We start from the raw sequence: 7,327 nt of genomic DNA on the forward strand, positions 1-7,327 counted from the left end.
CATCCAGACACCCCTGGCTCAGGGCACAGAGAGGGATTTGGGCTCGTGTCTTGGCCTGAGCAATTTGATGTGATTTCACTGGCTGAGGTTGTCCCACAGAGACAAACTCGACCGACACATCGGTCCCTTCCCAGCTGCCGCTTCCAGCCATCGCCCCGTCTGCCAACACATTTTCCTCCCACCTAGAATTCTCTTCATGCAGCTTATTTACATGCCAAGTGTTCCTGTTCCCCCTCCCCAGCTGCAGCAAGGCACCATTGTGCTTTTTACTTGGAGTGCGACGAAGGAGCCGCCGGGACCTAAGGGAAGCAGAGCCCGGCTCAGCGCTGGCAGCGCACGTGGAGGCTCTGACACACTGGGGGCTCAGTTCTTCTCCAGCTGAGCTTTGGGAGAGGGATTATGTGTCACAGCTTCCTGCAGAAGCTGCTCAGCAGCAAAGGAGGGATTTCCCACTCTTCCCATGTTGGAAGGAAACTGATGGGGGCTGGAGATTGCTGTTTTATCTCCAGCACTACATCAGGGGAAAATGCTTAAGAAGTGGTTCCCCCCAGGACCCTCTGCACTGGCCACTGGCTTTTCCTGGCAATCTGGCTCCAGGAGGAACACCACATCCAACAGGAAAAGGAACAAATTCAGCTTCTTGCTGCATCCTGGAAGGGTGGCTGAATGAGTCCCTTATCTTCACCCACCATTGGAAGGGGCAGCCCAAAGGACAGCATCAGGAATGAAGTTCTGGGGTGTGATTGCAGCCAGAGGCCAAAAATCTGCAAATGCATGAGCCCACGTTCCCAATGCCCTGGGACAGCTCACCCCAGGGCAGCTCCAGATGAGCCTCCCCCATCCCAGAGCTCTTGGGGCTTTACCATCCCAGTTTGGCCCCCAGCAAAGCTCAGCACAGATTGGGGGAGCAGCTGCTGGAACAAAACCAACCACCTTCCCCACCCCCACTTGGGCTCAAGCTTGACTTGTTCTGGTTCTACCTCACAGCAGCCAAGATCCCATGAAGGTGCTGCTGAGAGGCAGCGTGTTGGGGTGATGCCAGCCACCAGCCTTAATTTGTCCATGGTCACCCATCAGGCTCCAGCAGCAGGTTGCCCAGAACACTCCAGCCTGGCAGTGCCATGGTTTTAGCTGCATGCACCTGGCTGCCGCTGCCCTGAACACCGTACCCACCCACACCAATCCTTAGCGAGCTATGAAACGAGCCTGACATTTGCTGTGGTTCTGGTTTCACTAGGTATAAGCTGCCTTTTATTAAAGTGGGAAGCCAGATTTCTAGCCCTGCTTGCAGAGTTCAAACTCACCTCATTAGCCAAGGAAACGCTGGATGGCAACGGCGGGGTCACTCCATTTATTTTCACTAATCACTCCCCGTGATTCCTTTAAAAAACAAACTCCCAATCAAGAGTCCAGGTTCCTTAATTATTGCTCTGTTTGATCAGCAATAGAAACCATCAGCAAAAATCCATGCTGACACCTTCTTCTCCAAAACCACTGGGGTTTCTCTGCTCCCACAGGGAAGTTGGCATTCCACAGCTCATATTAGGCAAAAGATGATAATCCCAGGGCTGGGGGGTTCGGGCCATGTGATGCCTGGTGTTTTCTGCTGGTTCACACAGGGGTGACGTCCCTCTGCCTCAGCTCACGCTGCCCTTGGTGGGAGCAGCTGCACCAGGAGCAGGGCTGAGCTACTCCAAGTGCCCAGCACCAAGTGAGAGGCATTAATTGAAGAGGCCTCTAATTATTTAATGTCCTCGTTCCCTCGGGATGGGGAAGAGCAATAAATTCCTGCTGCAAAGGGGTTTAAATCTGGCCACAGAGCCGGGAGTGGGGGGGAGCTGAAATGCTCATGGCTCATCTCTGGATGCTGGGACGGGGTTTAGATCTGCTTTGCCTGGAAGGGACATGCTGGAGATGTGACACCAGACCAGGAGCTGCCTCAGAGTCTCTGTTTCAGGGAGCAGCTCGTTCCAGCTCTCACCAACGAGCAGAGCGATGGCTTTAACGGCCTCGTGGCAAGTGGCCACATCCCTGTGAATCATCACATCAGGGTGAAGAGTGTTCCAGACAGACTTGAATCCCAGCCCCACTTTGCAGCAAGAGGTCTGCCCTGCAGTGCTGGGGTGCATGAAAGCTGTGGGGACCCTGAGAAACTGTCCTCTCTTCAGCAAAGGGCTGGCTGGGAAATGTGCTGCTGCTTTAAGGGGGTCTCAACCCCGAGATCCCACTGAAAGCCCTGTACAGAAGAATAAACCCTGCAGGCAGAGGGGATTATCCTGCTGGAACATGCTGCCTTCGTGTCAGGGAGCAATTACCCTGACCTGCCACCCCCAGCCCAGCACTTAACTCTTCACACCTCCAAATGCCATAAAACACAGCCACAAACACTCCTGCAAACCCCACACTCCATCTCTCGTGGGACACAGTGGCCACAGCAGGGGATGCCCAACGTGGGAGGGGGTGGCTGGGTGGGCAGAGCTGAGGGGACTGTGGTGGGGAGAGCAGTGTTCTGGTGGGTTTGTCTGTGAAAAGCATCACAGTGGGTGCCAGCAGAGATTCAGGAAGGTTTGAGAAGTCCATCAGTGACACCTCGCTCGGGCTGGCAGGGAACATCAAAGCTGTGCATACAGGTGAGGAATACCAGTTGTACCAGTACAACCAGTTACAGAATCTGGGTACAGGCCAGGTCTAACTGCAGCCAGCAGCTAATGGAGTCAGTGCCCTTCGGAAGGAATGTTATTTGGAGGGCACACATGGAGAGAGTGAGGCTGAGAAACATCACACAGTTGTCACCAGCAAGTGGGAAGGACAGGGACAGACCCAGCAGCTCTGGAGCCCACACTAACACATCACCAGCCCTGAAACCCTGTGGGAGGAGAAGGGGCAGAGCAGTGCAGCACCCAGAAATCAAAGTCAGGTCAGACATGAGTAACAGAAACAAACTCAAACAAGGAACATTCTCCCCTGGGTTTGATGCCAACACTGTCCTGAGGTGGGTCTGGAGCCAGTGGTGCCCTCAGAGGGTGTGTGAGAAGCTCTGCTGAGCTGCACATGTCCTGCTGCTGCTGCTTCTCCACAAGCCCACGAAGCCCTCTGTGAGTGGGACACAGATCCTGTGTCACAGCAAAGCCATCACCAGACCTGATGGCACCGAGTTTGTACCCAGAGCCTGTGGGACCTCAGCATCATCACACCAGAGAAGCTGCTCATCCCAGCCAGAGGCACCCAGGGTGAGGGGCACCCAGGACCCCTGGGCTGCATCTCTGGCAACGCTGAGGCAGACAGCTCAGACCTCTCCTGCTGCAGCCACCCCCTTGTTCCCTCTGAGGAGAGGAGGAGGAGGAGCTGGGACTCTGCCCGGGGAGATGTTGCACCACAGTGGTCATTAAAAATCTTCCCAGGCCCCCAACTCCCTCATTCAACCAGACAACCATCAATCCACAAATTATTTTAAAGCACCATGCCAGAGCAGAAGGCTGATTTATGCCTTACAAGGCTCGAGCTATTTTCATTTGTCTGATTTATTAACGTGACATAAAATTACAGAGAGCTGCTGATTTATTGGTGGCAGAGCTGCTGGATCCTCACTGCTCTCTCCTGGGCTTTGGGGATACCTGCTCCTGGTGACAAGACCCAAAGAACACCCACATCCTAAGAGGAGGGACAATCTCTGCTGTGGTCTCACGTGGTTTTGGAAGGGAAAATCCTCCAGTCACTGCAGTTTGCCTCTTGGAAACATGTCTCCTGTTTGCAAAGAGCTTGTGTTGAGTTGCTGGATGAAATGAGGCTTGTAAATAAGCAAAACCCAGGGAAGGAGCTCACAGCACAAGATTTAGCAATGAGAGATTCCCCAGATTGTCACATCTGAAACATCTGAGCAGCACCAACCCCTCCCCAGGCTGGAGTGAAGCTTCTGGTTTCAGTAACGGCAGCGGAGGGGGGCACAGGGTGATGCGGGGGCCTGAGACCTCCCCCTCAGCCTCCACCGAAAGCACAAAAGGAGTTTAACAGCTTCATCTCCCACATCTGGTTGTGCTTAAAATTCGTGTAGCTAATAGAGCTCTTTCCAGCCCAGCACAAGCAGAAGGCTGGAGCCGGGGCTGTGCTGGGGGAGCGTCCCCTGGGCTGAGCATCCCCGCTCCCCGTCACAAACCCGGCTCCTCCTCTCTACCCAGGGCTGAAGCTGCCTCAGTTCCCTTCCCTTTCTCCATGGAAGGGAGGAAATCACCTCAGGCTGGTTGGTTTTCTCCCTGCCATGAGGGAGAAGGGCAGTGATCCCCTTTGTGCAGAAGGGGAGCCCTGAGCCCCAGAGCATCACCCCCAGCACAGAGACCCTGTTACACATCAGACTCTGCAGAGATGGGGGAGGCTGAGGCTCCATTAGCTGCTTTATTTATACTCAAAGCAGCTCCTGGGGATAAATGTGGCAGCTTGAGGATCCCAGTCCATCCCAAGGAGGGTCCTCGTGGGCTTATCTCTGCAGCAGGGGAGCAGGGAGAGGACTCCCAGGAGCTCTTTGTTTATCCCATTTGTGTACAGAAAACCCTCACTCCATTTACCCCAGGGCAAGCGTGGCCTCTTCATTAAAAACAACCCAGTCCCACGACTGTGAGACCCATTTTGGGGATGAAGCTGCTGGCACAGACCCAGCAGAGCAGCCACTGCCTCCAGAGTCGGTGTGACCAGCGCTGGGGTCCAGCCCCGGGCTCTAATCCCCTGAGCGCCCGGTTTAGCAGCAGCGGCCGCAGCACCAGGGCTGGGCTCTGCAGGCACAAAGGGAGAAGATTTATCTTGAGAGGCTAAATCCACTTAGAGGAGCTTTAGGGGCCATAAATTGATTGCTCAGGGGACACGGCAACAGGAAACAGCTCCATATTTACTGGGGTTTCTGTGTTTTTTCTGCGTCGTGAACCGCAGCCAAAGCCCACGCTCACGGGCTGGCATCAAAAGGAGGTGCATGGACCCTCTGCAAAGGGGGATCCAACATCCCCAAGACTGTGGCAGCCCCCATCCATGACTGCTCCGTGGCAGGAGGTGAAATGAAGCCCTCAGTGATGGCAGGGAAGGTCGCTACGTTGCAGGATCAGCTCCAGCATCCCCGTGAGCTGGTGCAAAAAGGGCTGCACCAGGTGCAGGGAAGTAACACTCAGAACCATCCTTCCTTGTGAAGAGCTGTATCCAACCCAAAAATAGTGCTGCAAAAGAGGAAATAATGGGGAAATCTGGCTTTTGCTGCTCCTTTCATCTATCTTCTTTCTATTCCTTTCCCTTCTTTTCAGCCAATGAGACATTTGCATCTGAAGCAAGAAACAGGGAGAGTTTCCCCTGAAGGATTTGGTTCTGTGGAGCTGCCAGGGAGGATTCACCAGCACAGAGCATTCACCAGCACAGAGCATTCACCAGGACAGGGCTTTCCTTAGGGCTGTGGTAGCACAGGGAACCCCAGGAGGTCAAACCACCACCCTGCACCCCCAGTGCAGCCTCAGCACAATCCCACCCTGACCCTTTTCCCACTCCTTTGCAGAACAGAGAGTATCATTTAAAACAAGAGGAGGGGAGGGAAAAAAAGAGAGACCCTCATTTCCCAGTTGTGTGGGGTTTTTTTATCCAGGGGCCAGAAATTCCTCTGTGCAGTGGCCTCACTGCCAGTAAACACCAGCACAGCATCACCAGCTCCACGTGTTAAACAGAGCAGAGCAACACAAGCAATGGCCACGTTTAGGGGTGGGCACATGTGGGGCCAAGCACAGGGATGGATGGGGGGGGTCTCACAGCACGTTCCTCCCTGCAACACGGGCACAGGGTGTGAGTTAAGGCTGAGTCTCAGAGGGGTTTAAGCATGTGCTTAAAGATGTGGAGAAGCTGAGGCAGGAGAAAGGGATGGGGGACACCAGAGCATCTCACAGGGATGAGAGAAAAGCCCCTGGGAAGTGCTGCAAAGCCCCAGCGTGTCCCACGCAGAGCCTGGCGAGGCCCCTGCCCTCCACAGCCCAAGTTTCACTTCAGATAGGTATCAACATTTTGTAATTAAAGGGCTGGTTTGCCCCCTTGCATTTAACCCAGGCTGTTTCTAAACACTCACAGTCCACTTCCCTGCACCAAGGCAAAGCCCCATCGGGAGCACAATGGAGTCTTGTTTCTGGTAACCCGAGATGCCTTCGTCCCAGCTCTTTAATTTTAGACTCCAACGCACTCACATTCCTCAGCACTACAATGGCAGATATTTATACTCTGGAATGCAGAGCCCAGTGCTAATTTAACAGGGCTGGGTAACCCAGGGCTGCTCTCCACACTGGGCTCTTGCAGAGATAAAATTAGACCAGGCAGAGGGTTTTTTACGGGTTTACAAATCTTTGCATTTGTTCCCTGGGCCCCCTCCAATGCTCCTAAAAGTTGAGTGATGCTCGCTGGGAAAGCAGTGGCCACCTTGCCAGGCAGATGGCCAGGCCAGCTTTCTTGGGTGGGAAAGGGGTGGCATCATGAGTGGCCACTGCCTGAGGAACAGGCTCCTACCTCCAACGAGGGGCCATATGGAGAGGTTCAAGAGCTCCAATGGTTCATCCTGACATGAGTCCATCTTCTGGGCATGGGAGAGAGCTGCCATGACAAGGGACCTGCAGAGGCTGTTTTAGCTCGTGACACAGGATCTCTTGCTTGAGCTGATGTGACTGTGGAGGGTCCCATGTCCCTCATCCACTGCAACAGCAAAAAAATCACTCTTACAACCCTCTGCACGACACGACTCTCCTGTCAGTCATTTTCCACTGCTGTCCACGGGAAGGATCTTCTGACTGGGTCAGAGCAGCAGCTCGAGATGGCCCCAACAGATCGTCTCCCTTTGACTCACCAGGGCAGGTGCAATCTCAAGGTGTTCCTCTTGGTGATCTATAACATCCAGGGAAATGAGGAAAGCACCCTTGGAGTCTCCTCAATGTGGCTGACAAGGCTGGAGCTGCTACAGGACCTTCTGAGGAGTTTTTCCCTCTGACACACCTCAGTTCTCCCCATCAGCAAAAGGCAAGGACGAAGCTTTTGTTGGTGGACATCCCTTCCTGGAGGCCTTGGCTGTAGGACAGTGAGAGCAAAGCCCAAGGGAGCATCCATGATCTCGGTGTCAGAGCCACAGAGGCTGCAGCGTTGCCCACTCGTGCGTGGAGGAGGAAGCCACAAAGTGGTCCCAGCTTCAGCGGGTCGGGGGGGGACGGCAGCTAATTGAGAGAGGAGCAGTATTAGCAGATAAGGGAAGAGGTCAGAGCTGCAAAGCTAAATCCTTGACCTGTTATTTAAAAGGTCAGGCAGAGTTCAATAGACTACTCCAGGTCAATTC

Source organism: Colius striatus, chromosome 26 (genome assembly GCF_028858725.1).
Source record: "Colius striatus isolate bColStr4 chromosome 26, bColStr4.1.hap1, whole genome shotgun sequence".
Taxonomy (NCBI): Eukaryota; Metazoa; Chordata; class Aves; order Coliiformes; family Coliidae; genus Colius; species Colius striatus.